This window comes from Pogona vitticeps, chromosome 3, assembly GCF_051106095.1.
Source record: "Pogona vitticeps strain Pit_001003342236 chromosome 3, PviZW2.1, whole genome shotgun sequence".
In the NCBI taxonomy this organism is placed as follows: domain Eukaryota; kingdom Metazoa; phylum Chordata; class Lepidosauria; order Squamata; family Agamidae; genus Pogona; species Pogona vitticeps.
The window spans coordinates 67,201,239-67,220,298 of NC_135785.1; the positions used below are offsets into that span (position 1 = coordinate 67,201,239).

Consider the following 19,060-nt stretch of genomic DNA (forward strand, 5'->3'; position numbering starts at 1 on the left):
CGGCATTTATCCTGATTTGCATATACCATCCTAAAGGAACGTCCCCTTCCTCTTTTCATTAAGCCCACAGAATTATATAACGGCATTCAAGAACCCAATTTCCAGACCTTGGCCAGTCTTCTTCCTCGTTTACACCACTGGGAATCCAAAATCGAAGGTGTAGTTGTTGTTGTTTTTCCTTCTGTTGGGCTTCCCAGAGACAACTGGTTGGCCATTACCTTAATATAATGTAGGACTAAATAAGCATTTGGTCTGATCCAGCAAAGCTCTTCATAAAACTTAGTTCTCTGTAACCAAATTACTCTTGAATAGTTATTATGTTCCTTTAAAATAAACATACAAATAAATAATCATTATATGCCATCAAATCATTTCCAGCTTACAGCAAACACTTTTCCCAGGATTTTCAAAGAATATGGTATTCAAGAAGTGGTTTACCATTCCTTTCTTCTAGGGGCCCTTTGAGCCTGTGCAGTTTCCCAAGGACACACAGGCACAATGAGGGACCAAATTTTTGACATACGGCTGTGCAGCCGGGTACCAAACGTACTGAGGAAAAGGGGATGGTGGTCTAGCGTGCTACCTGGGCATCAGGTGAAGTCTGGTTTCTGTTCTGCAGTCTATGCTGCCATAATAACTACAAAGGCACATCTCACCCCAAAATGGGAGAAAAGGAACCTAGAATAGAGTCAGTGGAATGTGTGAAAAAGATAAGGTGGGTAACGATAAAATATGTTGATAACAGTATTATATCAGGAAAATTTAAATTGTTTTTATCACCCAACCTGTATAGCAAGAGACTAAATACAAAATTCAGAAATAATGATTCTGTTATGTCAGTGGTAAGATTGCTGGATCTCTGGACTGTATCTTATTTTCATGCTTCAGACTCTATGAATATAGAATACATTTTTTATGAAAGGAAAATCTCATTATTTTATAAATTGTGTACAAAATGTTTTTTGAACTTCTGTGAAATTATTTGGATACATCTCACACACTTTTACTGTGTTTTAATGGAAAATGTATTCAAAGCCAGAATATATTTTCAGCTGCCTTCCAACAAAAACAAGATGTTTTGCACTGAATAATTGGTTTGAATGATATTTTGAAATGAAATTGTATGCAGCTCATCAATACAGTGACATTACATCAGTCATGTTTTCTGTATTTCACGTTTAGCTTCTTGTACACATTCAGCATTTACACAACTTCTTACTTTAATGTAACATTGTGTCTTTTATTGGTAATATTGCCAGTAAAATAGGTTCCATTGATGTACTTTTTTTCTGTCACATTCCATTTGTTTCAATTTTGGCCAATGGGTCGAAACAATGTATAACAAATGTCCTTCTAACAATATGTGGTTGGATTGCCACACAGCCAGTAGATGACAAAAGTATAAAGGTCTGAAGCTCCTGAAGGACAATGGAGCTGCTCCTCCAATTGGAGGTTAGGGAACTATTCATGGTATACCCCATTTTATCGCAATCTTATGCTTCTCCTCCCCATTACACGACTGCTCTACTTAAAAATACAGCAGTCTTGTGAAGGGGAGGAGAAGCATAAGATTGTGATAAAATGGAGTATACCATGAACATGTAGTATTTTCCATGTATAAGACTATACTTTTGTCTAAAATCTTTAGACTAAAAATTGAGGGTTATCTTCTACACAGAAGTAAGCTGAAGAGAGAGAAAAACAAGTGGAGGGGAAATCAGGGATCAAAGTGATCCTGCAGGGCTTTGATGCCTGCTTTCCCTTCCACTTGCTAAGCCTTAACAAAAGGAAAGCAGGGATCAAAGCGCTGCAGGACGGCTTTGATCCTTGCTTTCTCCTCTGCTTACTAAATCCCATGCAGCTTAGCAAGTTTAGGGGAAAAGGATCAAAGCAATCCCATATATGTATAAGGGGGAAAGGGATCAAAATGATCATGCAGTCACGGGATTGCTTTGATCCCTTTCCCCCTTCTTTTGCTAAGCCCCACTTGGATTTCTTAATTCTGGGTTAGAAAAGTAGGGGCATCTTATACATGGGGGCATCTTATACACGGAAAAATACAGTAGTTTGAATCTAAGAGTGTGTCTACACGAGACAGTTGTAATTAACCTACATGCAATCCTACTATGTCATTCATTGGCCTGCATAGATGTAGTCATAAATAAAATACCAGTGTCATAACAATGGGATATCATTTGAACTGCCATGGCTCCATCCCAAGAAATCCTGTACTAGAGCACACTATACTGTAGTGCTGTAATTTGAGGAAATGTTCCAGAGCTCTTTAGCAGAGATTATACAGATATGACAAAGGTTTACATTTATTATGCTACTTTACTACATTACAATTAAATACCATTAGCATTATGTTATCATTAACAATCATGTCGTGGTAAACAAATGTGCCAATGACCCTACACGTGTTATGTCTACTTATCTCATCTGCCCAGCTACTCCCTCCCTCTTCCATCCCCAAGAAAGTAATCTATTAAAATGTCTCCCCAACACACACACACGTACACACACTGCAAGATTTTTCCTCAGAAAGCAAAACTACCCTGCACATACATGCCATAAATGTGAGCGTTTAACAGTTTCAGAATATATATATATTCATACACATACATATTTATATATTTGCAACTTCTACATGAGAACCTTTCCTGCACCTACCCATCTGATCTTCTTCTAAATTATACCTTCCTTCCTTCCTTCCTTCCTTCCTTCCTTCCTTCCTTCCTTCCTTCCTTCCTTCCTTCCTTCCTTCCTTCCTCTTCCATCTTTTCTTCCTTAGTCTACACCTAATATGTCTTCTTTCTTTCTCCTTTTTGTTGTGAGTACTCAACAACTATAATGAAGGCTACAGCACATAGAAGCAGTGTGAGGTATAGCATATCAAGAACCAGTATTCCATGTGTCTCTGTAACAATTAATAAACAGTTTCTTGATATTAAATGACTGCTATCTTATTTAATTATCTTGCTATACCAGTATTTTTGTGCCATTGTGGTAACAAAAACCTAATTATTACAATTAACACACGAAACATAATGTGTTAGTTCTAAGCACTGCCTGATTCCAAAAGTAGGTCTTGCCAGGATTTTGTGGCTGTGACAACTGCCCAACAGTGAAAAGTAGCACTATTAGCTTTGCCGGAGTCAAATAATAGCTGTTGACAGTGGGATGAGATGACAGGTTTGTCAGATCATGTGTGAATGGACAGAGTTAAGCAACCCTACCCACATATTACAATTCCCATGCTGATCCTTCCCTCACCACAGCTGCTCTTTAGAGTAAAAACTTCCACAGACCTATTTAGCATCACATATTCTTTGGCCTAGAAGTCTGAAAGAGAGACACTGATATTCTTTAATGTCACACGCTTTATTACTTCGAAGCTGTGTCAAATTATTCTCCAGAGGCACAACAGACAACCACTCTTTATAAAAATGGGTGAACAAAAATGGTCCATTCTAAAAATCACAGAGCTATATCCCAGCGGATATCAACACACTACAGGCAAAGCTTTCCTGCACCTCAGTATTAAAATCATAGAGGAACAGTTGCTCCGAGAATACAGCCTCATAAATCCAGTTGTCAATCCATAAAAGATAAAGAAAAACTGCTTAGCAGCTGTCAGGAAAGAATGAAGGCTTAGTGAAACCAGCCTTAAAGAAAGCAAATTGGCAAACAAAACCAAATTTTATTCACTACCATGCTTTTTATCTGCTTCAGTAATCTTGATATCTATTTCACATCTTGTGATGTAAACATCGCATTGCAATCTAAACATATTTGAATAAAATCAAACGATAAAATGTTAGTATAAAATGTGATGCTTCAGTCCTAGGCATATGTGGAAAGGGAGTATGTTTGGTTGAATATGGTATGATTTCCTTCTACGTAAACCTGTGGGAAAAGATAGGGAAAATATGGATACCGCTGGATGGCACCTGACCTGGTTAGCAGAGCCAAAGGTCTGTCAGTGCAGTCCAGCAGCATCTGGATGGTTGCATTTTGACTACCACTGAAACAGAAGACATAGATTCCTCTATGAGAGCCTCGTGGCGCAGTGGTTAAAACGCTGTACTGCAGCTAAAACTGTGCTCACGACCTGGGGTTCAAATCCCAGGTAGCCGGCTCAAGGTTGACTCAGCCTTCCATCCTTCCGAGGTCGGTAAAATGAGTAACCAGCTTGCTGGGGGGGGGGGCAATGTGTAGCCTGTATAATTAAATTGTAAACCGCCCGGAGAGTGCTTGTAGCGCTATGGGGCGGTATATAAGTCCCAAAAAAAAAATTCCAATAATAATGGTTACAAGGGTCACATCACCTCCCTGTTACAGCAGTTCCACTGACTGCCAATCCACTTCTAGGCACAATTCAAAGTGTTAGTTTTCAACTATAAAGCCCTAAATAGCTTGGGCCCAAGCTATCTCATAAACCATATCTCCCTTTATTTATCTGCCCTGGTGTGAAGATAATCAGGCAAGGCCTTTCTCTTAGTTGTACCACCCTCACAGGTGAACCTGGTGGGTACACAGGAGAGGGCCTTATTTGTTGCTGCTCTCAGACTTTGGAACTCCCTCCCACAGAAGATCTGGGCTGGTCCCATTTGCTGTCCTTCTACAAGCAGGCACAGAAGGACCTTTTTCTTCAGGAAGCTTTTTAACAGGATGGCTTATATTTTGTTGGTTCTAAATTTGTTTTTTGTTATAATAGAATCATGAAGCTGGAAGGGCCTACAAGACCATCAAGTCTAACCCTCTGTTCAGAGCAGGAATCTAAATCAAAGTGGATCTGAGAGATGGCTGTTCAATTTTCTCTTGAATGCCTCCAGTGTTGGAGCACTCACCACCTCCCAAGGTAATTGGTTCCATTGTTGTACTGCTCTAACAGGCTGCTTTTCCTGATAGTCAAACAAAATCTGGATTCCTGTAACTTGAGCCCATTGTTGTGTGTCCTGCATTCTGGGATGATTGCCCCTCCTTTGTATGACAGCCTTTCAAATATTCAAAAAGTGCTATCAGATCTCCCCTCAGTCTTATTTTCTCAAGGCTAAACATGCCAAGTTCTTTCAGTTCTTCCTCATAAGGCTTGGTTTCTAGCCCCCTGATCATCCTTGTTGGCCTCCTCTGAACATGTTCCAATTTGTTGGCATCCGTCTCAAAGTGCACTGTCCAGAACTGGACACAGTACTTGAGATGAGGCCTAACCAGTACCAAACTAGTACCTCACGGGATTTGGAGACTGTGTATGCTTTTACCTAATATTTTAGCTTAATTTTGTTAATTCTTCTTTGTATTTGAATAAGTTACTATTTTTAGCTTTTAATATTGTGTTTTTAATTATGTAAGAGCCCTTTTTTCCTGAAAGAAAGCAGGTTAAAAAAATTAAATAAATGAATAAAAAAATTAAAAATTGTTAGTAGCAAATTTCTCCTGTCCTCCTCCCGTCCTCCTGAATCTGATTTTAATACACAAAAGAAAAAAGCAACCTTGATTGAACCCCTATTTTGCATCATAGCAGATTTTTTTGGTGTGTAACATAAAATCATAGGAGCAAAGCAAGAAATGGCCGAAATCCAGAGGCATAGCTTCTAGCACTGAATTGCTGTAAGTTAAGAAATCTCCATGGACATTACTTGTTGCATACTGAGTCATGCGACTTGGCGTGCAACTGGTAATGCCCATAGAAATGTCTTAATTTATAGTAATTTACCCACTGAAAATTACACTTTTTGCATAACTGCATAACAGTATTTCATTCATTATCTCAGGTATACTCTTTTATAGAACTAACTTTAGCTTGTTCAAACCCTCAAGGGGGTCTTCATGCAGGCAAAAATGAAAATAAAAACAAAAAAGGAAAATTGTTCAAAATGAAATAAAGTGGAAGATATTTTTGATGCTTATAGACAGCATTTTCTTCAACTGAAGGCAAAACAAGTTTTTTTTAAAAAAGAAAGGATGAAATATTACATTGACAAATGATTTTACTGTATCTGGAAGTTGAGTCATGGCAAGTGGATTTTTTTCTTATTAGGTTGAAATATTTTACTATTCATCCAAGTAGCTTTTTCAGTTTAAGGAGAGTTGGTAGGAGATCCCTGATATATCCTCCCAGTTGGTTTCACTTCCCCCTAGTCTGAATAGGCTCATTAGATGGACAAAGGATGGGGGGGTTAGTAAAATCCCACTTCTGCTGGGGTCTCCTACCAACTCTCCTCAGACTGTAAATGCTACTTGGTTGAATAGTGAAACGGTTCTGCCTAATAAGAAAGATGTCCAGTTGCCATAACTCAGCTTCCAGATAGCCTCACCTGGATGACTGAGAATCTTCACAGATTTTACTGTACAGTGGACCCTTGACTTACAGACGGCTTGACTTACAGACTTTTTGAGTTACAGACTCCTCTGGCCGCAAAATTTAGGTTTGACTTGCAGACTGAGATTTGACTTACAGACCAGAAAAAAAACAAAATGGAACAAAAACGGCCTGTTACGGGATTAATCGGTTTTCAATGCACTGTAGGTCAATGGAGACTTGACTTACAGACTTTTTGACTTGAGAACCGCCTTCCAATACGGATTAAGTTCTCAAGTCAAGACCCCACTGTAATATACTTTCATCTCAAAGATTAGCCCAAAGTGATAAAAAAACTTCCAGGTGCTCTTTTCAGAGGCAGAACTTTGGCAGACATAATACATGCACAGCCAAAAGTAAGGTCCATTGAAGAATGTAGAAGGAATGGTTACTAAGAATGTATGCAATTGTAGCTATGATAAAACAATTCTCACCTTTCTGTATTCTAAAACAGTCAATAAACATATATGACTTACTTGCAGCATGCTTTGCTTTTTGCTTTTGCTTTGCAGAATGCTTTGCTTTTGCTTTTTTGCTTTTGCTTTGCCTATGAGGTGGTGGTGGTAGCTATTAAAGATCATTCAAGTGATAATCACCACATTTCCTATTAAGATTTTATTATGAATTTCCACAGAATCTTTAATACCCAGTGTGGTGTAGTAGGTAGAGTAACAGACTCAGGAGTCCCGGGTTCAAAATCTTGGTCAGCCATGGAAACTCACTATAGGAGTGGAACTGGAAAAAAAAAAACACTCCTTAAATATCTCACTTACCTTGAAAGCTCTGTTAGGGTTAGTATAAATCATTTCTGACTTAAAGGCACGTAACAACAAACAGAATCTTTAACTGCAGTTCCAGCAGATTATCAGGGAAATTACTAAACTGCAAAATAAGAGCAAGATGTAGTAACCCTCTCTGAAGCATCATTACTTGAATGAAAATTCATATATTCTTAACTCAAGATATATTTCTCTCTGCTTTTTCTTTACCACTCCTGTTTTGAAGGGGAAGTCAATACTCAAGGGGGAAAAATCAATATTGGCAGTTATAAGGCTTCCTTAATCTTGGCATAAGAACATCTCTCTCTCTTTGACAGGGTAATATTAGTGTATCATTAGCACATCTCAGGGATTAGATCAATATAACCCTGCTAACAGACTTTCAAGTTAGGAAGTATAAGAGCCAGTGTAAGGCAGGAGAGAAATAATACATCCTCCCCACCCCCACCAATTGTCTTAATATGCTCCTTCCCTTCACTGTTTTTCTCATAACCACAGAGATCAAGACTGGAAGTGAGCCTGGTACAGAGAAACATATCTGGGAGTCTTGACAGGTAGCAAGGGAAAGATTCAGCACCTTACTGCATACCACTCCTTTGCATGGAAAATGCCTCTATATCCTGGTTTATAGCTATGCATCACAACTCTTTCACATCTGGTTAGTATTATGCATATATGCCCAACCTGATATGCATACAAAATTTTCTACTCTAAAAATTGAGCTCCTGAATGTCAGGGCTCAGCCACAGGCAACTGCTAGAGGGAAGACAGGAGATCACAGCCTAGGATCAAGCTAGGAAGAGAAGCCTCAAGTGGTGCACAATATGTAGTAGAGGCGTGAAGACCTCCTTGCACAGGCAATGCTTCTGCACAAATAGCAATTCTTGTGCAGCCTTTCCTATCCAAGAGGGCCCATAGACTATCCCTTTAGACAGGGCCACACAAGAACCTGAGGATTTACAACTGCCGGAAAGACGTTCCAAGCTGTAGCTCTGATGGTGCATCACACAAGACATGTGCATTCTGAACTTGGGTCTTGCCATGGCAGCTGCTGACATTGAGACATCAAATTACAGCATTGAATGCGTGTGGAGCTCCAACTGATGAAGTTGCCATGGCGATCTGACAGGTTGCATGACTGGGCATGCAACCAGCACTTTGTCCCAGATTACCCAGGAATCTTCTAGAGTTAGAGCTCCATGTACATAATTCTTGGCTCATATACTGGCCAAAGTGTTTTGGATGTGGGGAAAGAGCCAATAAATGATAAATATCACACAGTGCATCTGTGACTTGAATTACCCCACTACAACTTCCAGCAGTCCTAGTCGATAGAATCAATGTAAGGCACAACAAGGACCATATATTGCTCTATAGCCTGCTTGATACATTACCTGGAAGGGCAGGATATAACCCTAATGAGGCACAGGAGTGATACCGCCTTCTTTGATCCCTTTAACCAGGATTTTTGCCCAGAAATCTGTGCCAAAGGAATTGCAGAAGTTCCTCCAAGGCATGGGAGCTTTGATCAGGATATATTAGATCTATATTACTCTAGCCGCCTAGAGTGGTCTTAAGTGACTAGATAGGCGGGATATTAAATAAATAAATAAATAAATAAATAAATAAATAAATAAATAAATAAATAAATAAATAAATAAATAAATAAATAAATAAATAAATGTAGCCACTGATGAAAACAATTATCAGTGCAGGTAGACCTCCCTAATTTTGACCCTATTTTCAGTAGACAGATTATGCAAGCAGGTTGTTAACACCATAATTTCTGACTGGGCTCATTATATAGTAGCAAACTGCAGGACAAGGGAGGGGAGACTTCAATCCTGTAGATATTGGGGACCTCGATATTTGGCGGAACGCCTTCACCCACCAAGTTCTACCCGGACCACCCGTGCGAGCCAGGAGGTGAGGCTGAGGAGCCTGACGCCGAAGGAGGCCCGGAGGGAGAAGACGCGAAACCGGGCCTTCTCGGCGGTGGCTCCTCGCCTTTGGAACAATCTCCCTCCTGAGATTCGCGCGGCCCCTACCCTGGGTACATTTAAAACTCAGCTAAAAACATGGCTCTATGTTAAGGCCTTCCCTCCTGCCAGCATCTAATCTAATTTAATTCATTTGACTTTCCTTATCTATCTGTTATTTATGATTTATGTTATGTTTTGTTAATTGATATTTTCGATTTATGTTATTATAATTGTATATATGTTGCTGTTAGCCGCTCAAAGTGGTATAGACTTATCAGATGGGCAGGATATAAGTCAAATAAATAAATAAATAAATAAATATTGCATTCTTGAAGGCTTTCATGGCCAGGATCTGATGGTTGTTGTGGGTTTTTTGGGGGGAGGCTCTTTGGCCGTGTTCTGAAGTTGTTTTTCCTAGTGTTTCGCCAGTCTCTCTGGCCGGCATCTTCAGAGGACAGGAGTCAGAACTCTGTCTGGAGTTCTGACCCCTGTCCTCTGAAGATGCCGGCCACAGAGACTGGTGAAACGCTAGGAAGAACAACCTTCAGAACGCGGCCAATGAGCCCAAAAAACCCGCAACAACCTGTAGATATCATTGAACTGTGGCTCCTGTCAGCAAATCAGTTTTCATTTATGGTGACTCTCCCAGGGTTTTCTAGGTATAAAATAGATTTGCCAGGGTCTCCTTCTGGTCACATTCGGGGCCGTTCAGCTTGTTGGAGGCTGCACAAATGGCAGGGACATAACCCTATCAACCACACATATTGTGTAATCTCAGATGGATCCTCTCTTAGGAGGCAGAGTAAAGCTTCAAACTGGTAGGCCCTGCTCCAACCACCACGTTATACCAGCTCTCTAATATACTAATTTACCTCCCCAAAACATGTCTCCCTAGACATGAATACTTGTGAGTGGATTGCAGTCACTGTAATATATACATAATATCTAGGCAACGCTATGTATTCAATGTATTGCTATGTATTCATGGAAATGGTATGGACAGTTTTCAAAAACCAAACAATACCTCCTTGTTTGTTCTTTTGAGTGGGCTGAGACTCTCACCTGGCTGTTTTCTTAAACACTTATCAACATTAAGCAGGCCCCATGGAGTACATGTGTTTGCAACAATTTCCTTTTAAAATCTCCCTGTTCTTTCTTCCAAGCACATAAGAGACTGACAGCAGGTTAGCAGAACAGTCACCCAACAATCTTTACTGAGTCATTGTGAGGTGTCAACTGTTACTTCCTTTCAAATGGAAATAAATAGAAGCCTTTGTGGCACCTTAGTGACAAATAGAGTTGTTGTAGAATAAGCTTTTGTAGACGTCAGGTGGATGAATCCTATTGTGACTTATAGAAGATTTGTAAGCACAGCCATATGCACCCATGCACATACGCCTGTAGACAGACCATGAAATACAGGGTTCCATTTTTGCTGCGCCCTCCCTAAAAATTGCTTCCTCATCACCTGGGATCAGAGAACAATATTTAAAAGAACAAAGCTCAGGGTCTAATCTTGTACTTCCACTGGATCTCACTGCTTTTGGCCGATTCAGCAACTACCTGTTCTTCATACAGCTTCTATCCTCCCTAAAAATCAGGTCTAGAAGGCTGAGAACCCACCTAGAATAGATTCCACTGGAGTTAGATATGGTAGTATACCACTGGATCTCGGTTATTAACTGCAAATTTGCATAAAAACAACCACATGTGCAAAATATCGCCTTCAAGATCTGAGTAACTGCTAAGTGCCTATAGCTAGGGTCCTGTCAAGTTACTCACACAATGGACATACTAGCCATTTTACCTTTATGGCACTTGCACATAACTAAAATGAAAGCCTGCCTCTCCACATTCAAAAAGTAGAGACAGAGGGTCTCTCTCTCTCTCTCTCTCTCTCTCTCTCTCTCTCTCTGTGCAAAGTATTTAACTGAGGCAGATGTTCCAGAAACTTTGACACTTTAGATCTGTGGTTTCCAACCTTGGTCCTCAGATGTTCTTGAACTAAAACTCCCAGAAGCCTTCACCTATATCTGTGCTGGCCAGGATTTTCAGGGGTTGCAGTCCTAGAACATCCGGCGACCCATGGTTGGGAACCAGTGCTCTAGATTTTCATCAACTGCACTTTGAAATTGAATACAGTTATATTTTTGTGAATTATAACTCCCAGAATCCCAAAGCCAGAACTGACTATCTAGTTATTGTACCATTGGTTACTCACATCCCATCAATACAAATCTTTAGCTCTGTTCAAGCAGATTGGAGAACACATAAAGAGCTAGATTTGTGGTGGCGGTGAGGTTACACACAGAAGTCCTGTGCCTCCATTTAGCCCTAACTAAGATCCAGTTTATCTTCCACAGAAGTAGCTGTGTTGTCGTATCAAAAAGAAGACTCTTGCTGTGCAAGTTGTTGTTTAGTCGTTTAGTCATGTCCGACTCTTCATGACTCCATGGACCAGAGCACGCCAAGCCCTCCTGTCTTCCACTGCCTCCTGGAGTTGGGTCAAATTCATGTTGGTAGCTTCAATGACACTGTCTAAACCACCGCATCCTCTGTCGTCCTCTTCTCCTCTTTCCTTCACACTTTCCCAAAATCAGGGTCTTTTCCAGGGAGTATTCTCTTCTCATGAGATGGCCAAAATATTGGAGCCTCAGCTTCAGGATCTCACCTTCCAGTGAGCATTCAGTGTTGATTTCCTTCAAAATGGATAGGTTTGTTCTCCTTGCAGTCCAGGGGACCCTCAAAAGTCTCCTCCAGCACCACAGTTCAAAAGCATCAATTCTTCGGCAGTCAGCTTTCTGTATGGTCCATCTCTCACTTCTGTACATCACTACAGGAAAAACCATAGTTTTGACTATTCAGACTTTTGTTGGCAAGGTGATGTCTCTTAGGTAAGAGGGATGGCTTGTAGACAAAGGGCCTTTTCAGCAGCTGCCCACAGACTATGGAATGCCCTCCCGACTGAAATTCGCCTGGCGCCAACATTGATAACATTTCGGTGCCGGGTCAAAACCTTCCTGTTCCAGAAGGCTTTTAACTGAAATAACATCAACTGTGGGTCCTGATAGCAATTTTAATTGTATTTTAATCATTTTATCTTTTATTGTATTTTAATTGAATTTTAATTGTTGTAAGCCGCCCAGAGACCTTTGGGTAGAGTGGGTGGCATATAAGGTAAATAAATAAATAAATAAATAAATAAATAAATAAATAAATAAATAAATAAATAAATAAATAAATAAAATTTATCTGCTTTTTAAGATGCTGTCAAGCAATCCATGAAAGTGGTTGTGCAAGTTAGCATAGATTTATTTATTTTATTTATTTAAACTATTTATATGGTAACTTTCTCCTAAACGATTCAAGGTGGCTTAAAGTATTAAAAGAAACAAAGTTAAAAGCTTTAAAAAAGACTAAAATTTCCTGAAGTAATGCATTTGATGTGGTAGATGCTAGACAGAAAAGTTATCTCAGAATAAACTTGATAATCTCTAAGATTCTCTAAGACTCATTTCTCTTTAAATACATCCAATTTTGTAATTTTTTTAAAAAAACATTTCAGCCAGTCAATAACTTGTATCAGTCACTGACACTCATTTGTTTAAAGCACTTTGACTGTGGTGCTGCTTGATGAATCATTTACTCCTGTCACATGTTCTACTCCTTCGGTTCCTCCAGATGCATATTTGATTCCTGTAATCAAGGCTATGATTTTGTAATTGATTGTGCATCCCTAACACAACAGAGTGTACAATGCACCAGTGGAAGCATTGCCTCAGCACTGCCATAGCTACGATGGGTGCAATGTTGAGCTATGCCTGCATAGTGATATAAAATGATTTTGCCCTTTAATAACAGAGCATGTTGTGCACAAACAGATATTTGGAAACATAGACCTGGAATCATTATGTGTCTTACACCCTAAGCCAGAATTTTTTCCTATAACACTTGAAAGATTTAACTAAGAAGGAGACTTTGTGTACAGGCAAGGCTCAACCCCAACAACCCCCAGGCTCCTAGTTTCTCCTAGAGCTATCCATGTATTTAATAGAAAGAAGGAAGGGAGGGAAACGGCAACAAGGAAAAATGTTGCGATTGCATAGAACAGGTCTCCCTGTGTGAGGGAATTCAGCTTTATAAGGGTTCCTGATCGTTAGGTGTTTTTTAAATATGTGCAGCTAAACAGGTTTACAAACCCTTTTCAAATATTTGCACAAAAATCCCACCCACCCCCCAAAAAAGTAGGTACATACATATCCTAGAATTAGGGTTTGCATGCATGATCACATCACCACCCTTGTGTGATATCTCAATATCATTTTTTGCAAAGGAATGGCTCCATCTGGCAATTGCATGCACCTGATTAACCAAACTAGAGAGCCAGTGTGGTGTTGTAGATTTAGTGCCAGATTAGGACTTGGGTTCAAACCCGTTTGGCCATTGAAACTCAAAGGATATGGCAATGGCAAACTATGAAAACACATCCAGCTGCACACACATAACTGGGGTGGGGAGAGAATTAAATCTGCCCTGGAACAGATACAGATAATTTCCATTCCACTGGGGAAATTATGCTATGAAGATCCATGCAACTGGCCCCAACTGGTTTAAAAACTACCATTGAAAAGCACATCCAGGGGACTACAAAGGCATGGGAAGGTTGCTTCAAGGATTTATTTTCATTTGTTTTTAAACCTGCTAGCTCATATACAGAAGCACCAAAAGAAAAGCATGAAAGAAAGAAAGAAAAATCAAGGGCAAAAATAATTCCATAGAAATTATCTCTGCAGAAGTAACCTTGGTAGTCTGTCACAGCAAAATACCTAAGAGTTGTGAGGAGCTTTTAAAAGTAACAGATTTATTACAGTATGAGTTTTCAATGAAAATACAATAACAATACCTAGAAAAGGCAATCAAATGCCCAGACAGATATCCAAATTCAGTTGACATCTGTATGCCACATGTGCAGATGTTGAAATAGACGTAAGATCCCCAATCTGATGGATAACAGGTGAGCATTTATCTTTCAAGTGATGAAATGAAAGTCTTTAGGTCAATAAGGAGGTATGGTGAATCTGCTTCCACTTAATATTATTTTATCCACTCTTTCCCACAAAAAAAATCAGTAAATAATTTCAAGGCACATGTACATCTGCAAGTTTCAAACATTGCTCCAATAATAAATGAATATGGATGATAACCTCCCCATTCCAAAAAAAGAAGCTGCAACTCGTTATCCCTAAATCATATGTCTCAAGCAGTGCCAACAGTTGGCCAAATTACTCAAGCTTTGAGTAAAGGGCACTCTGATGTCTGGTATACACAAAATATGCATTTTTGCTAGGTCATTTGCAGCTTCAAAGCCACAAACACAACAGGCACAGAAGCCAGAACCATGTTTTCTTAATTAGCTAAATTTGGGGATCCAGTATTTGATCCCATCATTTCCTAAGACTATTCTGATCATATTCATTATTCAGTAGCAGATACTGATAGATTTAACAGGGATTTCTAAAATCAAAGAAGTCACTGAGATGCTTAAAGCTGCAAGACCATTATCTACATACCAGCAAGAGTTTTCACTATAAATTTTGCCATTCAGTTGACAAGTCAGGTTTAACCTTTAGCCTTGAAAATAAAATAATGCATCATCATGCCACGCAAGTGATCCATAGTGAGAAATTGCCCTGTCTTCCCCAAAACTGACTTCTTCCCAATTTTCAAACCAGGAAGGCCACATAGATTTAATTCACCCAGAGAAAATGAATCACATTGCAATTGTCATTGTTGCATTAGTCACCAAAGTTTCCTAACAGCAACAACATGGGGGGGGGAGGATCCTGTGAGCATGCTTAGGTGCTGTCCCCTCAAAAAGTAGCAGGAACATTTCCAAACAGCTGGAGATCACAGTGCATAAGCAAGAAAAATCCCAACGGTTAGTTCAAATAAAGAAAAATGCCCAGTGATATAAACTAACACAGGAAAACCAAATCTACCTTCTGTGTACAGAAGCTGCAGCACCTTAAGAAGAACAAAGTGTCTTGCGGTACTTTAAAATGTAAAGGTCACCAGCTTTTTATGTCACAAGCTTTTGAGTATCAGAAGTTCTGACTTCTATAGAGGTGAATTTTGAAGACAGAGCAGAAAGTGTCTTGAAATTATAAGAAGGAGCTATTAGACTTTTAAAAAACACTATAAGAAGTAAGTCTAAGGTTATCTTTTACTTAGAAAATTACAAGTAAGGTAAGTTTACAAATTCGTCAGAACTCTATAACAAACAAAGATGGCATAAAACTGGGTGTTGAGGCAAAACCTGGGCCACATGTTGTGGCTATGGCTTATTCAGCCAGACTGCCAACAAGGCAAACTAGTTAGGATTCCACATCAGATAGAGGTGGCAAATTTATCACTGGGCAGCTTCTCCCCACTCTGCAGACAAATCCAGAACAACTAAACCACGGGAATGACTCATCCACATTCAAGTTGGAGATAAACAGCTGTAGGTGTTCGTCTTGGTGTGACAGACAAAGCTGAGAAGAAGTTATGGGGAAAACAATAGTCCAGAACATGAAAGCAAAGCCTACCTTTGTTTCAGTGATTTAGAAAAGGATTGATTTGACAGGACAAATATTTGATATATTATTGTTTTCTTAACAGGATCAGCAATTTGATAATAGTCCTTTTGTTGCTGTTATATCCTTACTACAGCACATAATTCTTTATGTGTCTATCACACACACACACAAACACAAACAAACAAACAAAACAAACAAACAAACTGGTAGAAGCACCTCTAGTTCATACTGCTAACCTTCTGCAGACATCAATTGTCTACCATTTTCTTGAGCTTAGATATCTAGGAGCTATACTCCAGTTTGTACAGCAGTTTGCTTGACTTATTCCTGTGGAGAATCAGTACTAAACAAATGAATAAAAGCCAAAATCCTATTCATAACAGTCAATAATCATATGGTATCTTGAGAGCTAATAAACAACTGCATAAACATTTGGGGCCCAAACCACACTTTGCCTCATGCATGGATGCTCATTCTACACTTAGGATCTGAAACTGCAATCCTGAGCCCACTTAGCTAAGAAAAAGCCCCACTGAACATACAGTATGTATGCACAGATGTATTTAGCAAGATACCATATAACTCCTCAGCTAAATGTCTTCTTTTTCTGCATCAGCAGAATAGGAGATTAGTGACAGTGGTTCCCTTACCTCACTGCAATCGTTCTTCATCTTCTTTGGAGAGTTGAGGGACTCTTTGAAGTAGCATGAGGAGGCTTCAGAGAGGAATAAGAAGCTGAAAGAATAATCTTCCTCTCTGTTACACTAATGGACACCTTGCATCACTGAGGCGACACTAACTAGATGCCCCCCCCTTTGACTCAACTATATAGGGGTAGAAGACTCTGGTTTGGGAGGTTATTCCTCTACTTAGGCCCTCAACCATCTCCACCAGTTTTGCTTGAATTGGTGAAAGAACATTGAGAAAGACTTCAGAAAGTGAATATAAATCTAAGATCTATTCATATGAAAGGAAGCAATTACTGACATATCATGGTTTGAAGATAATATAACATTATTGAAAGATAATGTTACATAACACATGGTACACAACACTCATCATATATTATGCAGCACAGCAAGTCAATATTCTATAAGGCAAATCTAAAAATGGAGGCAGCCAAAACCAAAATGTGTATTATTAAAAATGGACTTCAGATCACCACCAAATTTGGCACAGGTGTAGCTGACAGATTGCCCTTGCTCTGTGCCAAGTTTAGGGAAGTTTGGGGAAAGGGTTTCTGAGGTATTTTTTTAAAAAAAGTAAAACTGTTCCCCTTTGAAGAAAAAGTTACCTTAAACACTCCCAAATTTAAAACAGATCAAATAAATTGAAAATACCAATTTTGCTTATCTTGAAAGACAATGGTTGGCCCACTGCTTTTTTTTTATTATTTGGAAGGAATCCAGGCTGTGGGGTGTGTGTGAAATATTGATTCTCAAAAAAGGTGTTTCAAAACGGTAAGTGACTTTGTTATAAACTGAGTATGCATGGATCATGCTTACCACAAGAGCATTGCAAAGAAGATACATTGCTGTAGTTTTGTGGAATGGGAATGAAGATGTTTGGAGGACAATGGACGATCACAAAAACAGTAAAAAAAAAAACACTCACCATCATTCACTTTTTATCAAAAGACAACCCTGATAATTGTTTTGTGTTTGGATAAGTGGTTAACTGCTGAAAAAAGGAGTCAGTTTCTGGGATATTCCCCTGCTTGGTGTCATTTTGTGAAAGGTAGAGAACACAACGTTTCTGTAGACCATCTTGACTGCTGCCATTTGTGTTTTCAACATTCAGGTTGCCCTTTGCTATGTAAACTTGGCATCCTTTTTCCTGCTGGTGATGCTGGAACGATATTGTGCAGCAATATTGGGCCATTTCCTGGCATTTTGAATCATGGATATAGAAGCACAATATCCTACATTCATAAACCAGAGTTTTTTTTGAAAACTAGAATATAGAATGAATTTGTTTGTTTTTTTATTTATTTATTTGATTTAATTAATACCCCGCCCATCTAGTCAACTGACTACTCTGGGCTGCTAATTTATTTAATACAACCTAAATCCAGCTGTTATCCTCAACCAGAGATGTTATGGCATTATGCTTAGGCATTAGGACCCAATCATTATTATTACTCTCTCTCTAGAAAGTTATTTGTTCCATTTCCTGTTATGAACAGATTACAAATCTCTAGATGTAAAAACTGCAGATAGCTTATTAATACTAGAGCAGGACGACAGTGGAACCAGTTACCTTGGGAGCTGGTGAGTGCTCCAACACTGGAGGCATTCAAGAAAAACTTGGCAGAGATGCTTTGATGGTGTTCCTGCATTGAGCAGGGGGTTGGCCTTGTAGACCCCTTCCAACTTCACTTTTCTATTATTTTATGAACACATCTATAACATTAGCATACCGGTCTCATTGAACTCAACAATGGTGTCACTTATTATGCCCCAGAGTACATGATAGAGGTGATTCTCCTTCTCTCCACCTGTTAGGGTGAAAAACGCCATTTATATCCTTACAATGACTCATATTTAAGAGTATGATGTTTAAAAAAATAATACCCTTCTGCCATTATATCATAAACACTAATTATTTCTTATTCATAACTAAATCTTTGGATAAACAGATAGTGATACTATGGTTGTTTGTTAGACCAAACATGGTTTGACGTCTTTGTATACCCACATACTGTATCTTATAATTAAGGGTTGAAGCTTTAAAAAAGTGTGCTGCTTATATACCACCCCATAGCACTTAAAGCACTCTCTGGGCAGTTTGCAAGTTAATTATGCAGACTACATATTGCCCCCCCCCAGCGAACTGGGTACTCATTTTACTGACCTTGGAAGGATAGAAGGCTGAATCAACCCTGAGCCAGCTACCTGGGATTGAACCCCGGACTGTGAGCACAGTGTTGGCTGCAGGACAGCAGTTTAACCACTGCACCACAAGACTCATGTGCTTTAAATGAATCCTCAACGTTTGAAATTCTAATGATTCTCCCACTGAGGTTATTCCTCTCAAGCAACACTATTCTGCCCTTGTAATAATTTTACAGTCAGTGAAGAGCATTGTTTAGTTTTTCGACACAACAGTGGTCATTTATGTCACTTCTTTTAATGCAAATCTCTGTGAGGGCAAATTAGGAAACAACATTGTTAAAGATACCAGGGGGGGGGAAACAAAGAAAAAATGAAAAAATGAAGAAGACAAAAATACTGTGGTACCTTAAAGACTGACTGCTATATTTTAATGTTATCTTTCATGGACAAGTCCACTTCCTCAGACATTAAAGTCTGAGGAATTATTAAAGACGCCAGTCAAAATCTCATATATGGTGGTAGT

The 19,060-nt window shown here is 39.2% G+C and overlaps 1 protein-coding gene across 1 annotated transcript in view; it reads right to left on the bottom strand.

Moving 5' to 3' along the window:
* LOC110075339 (prolactin-releasing peptide receptor) overlaps positions 1–19,060 on the bottom strand; it is a 38,290-nt gene that overhangs the window by 18,219 nt on the left and 1,011 nt on the right. The window contains exons 3-4 of the mRNA XM_078389610.1: positions 11,797–18,200; positions 108–7,246 (exon numbers count right to left, since the gene is read on the bottom strand). The gene's annotated coding sequence lies outside the window, so the exon portion shown is untranslated. The remainder of the gene's footprint in view (positions 1–107; positions 7,247–11,796; positions 18,201–19,060) is intronic.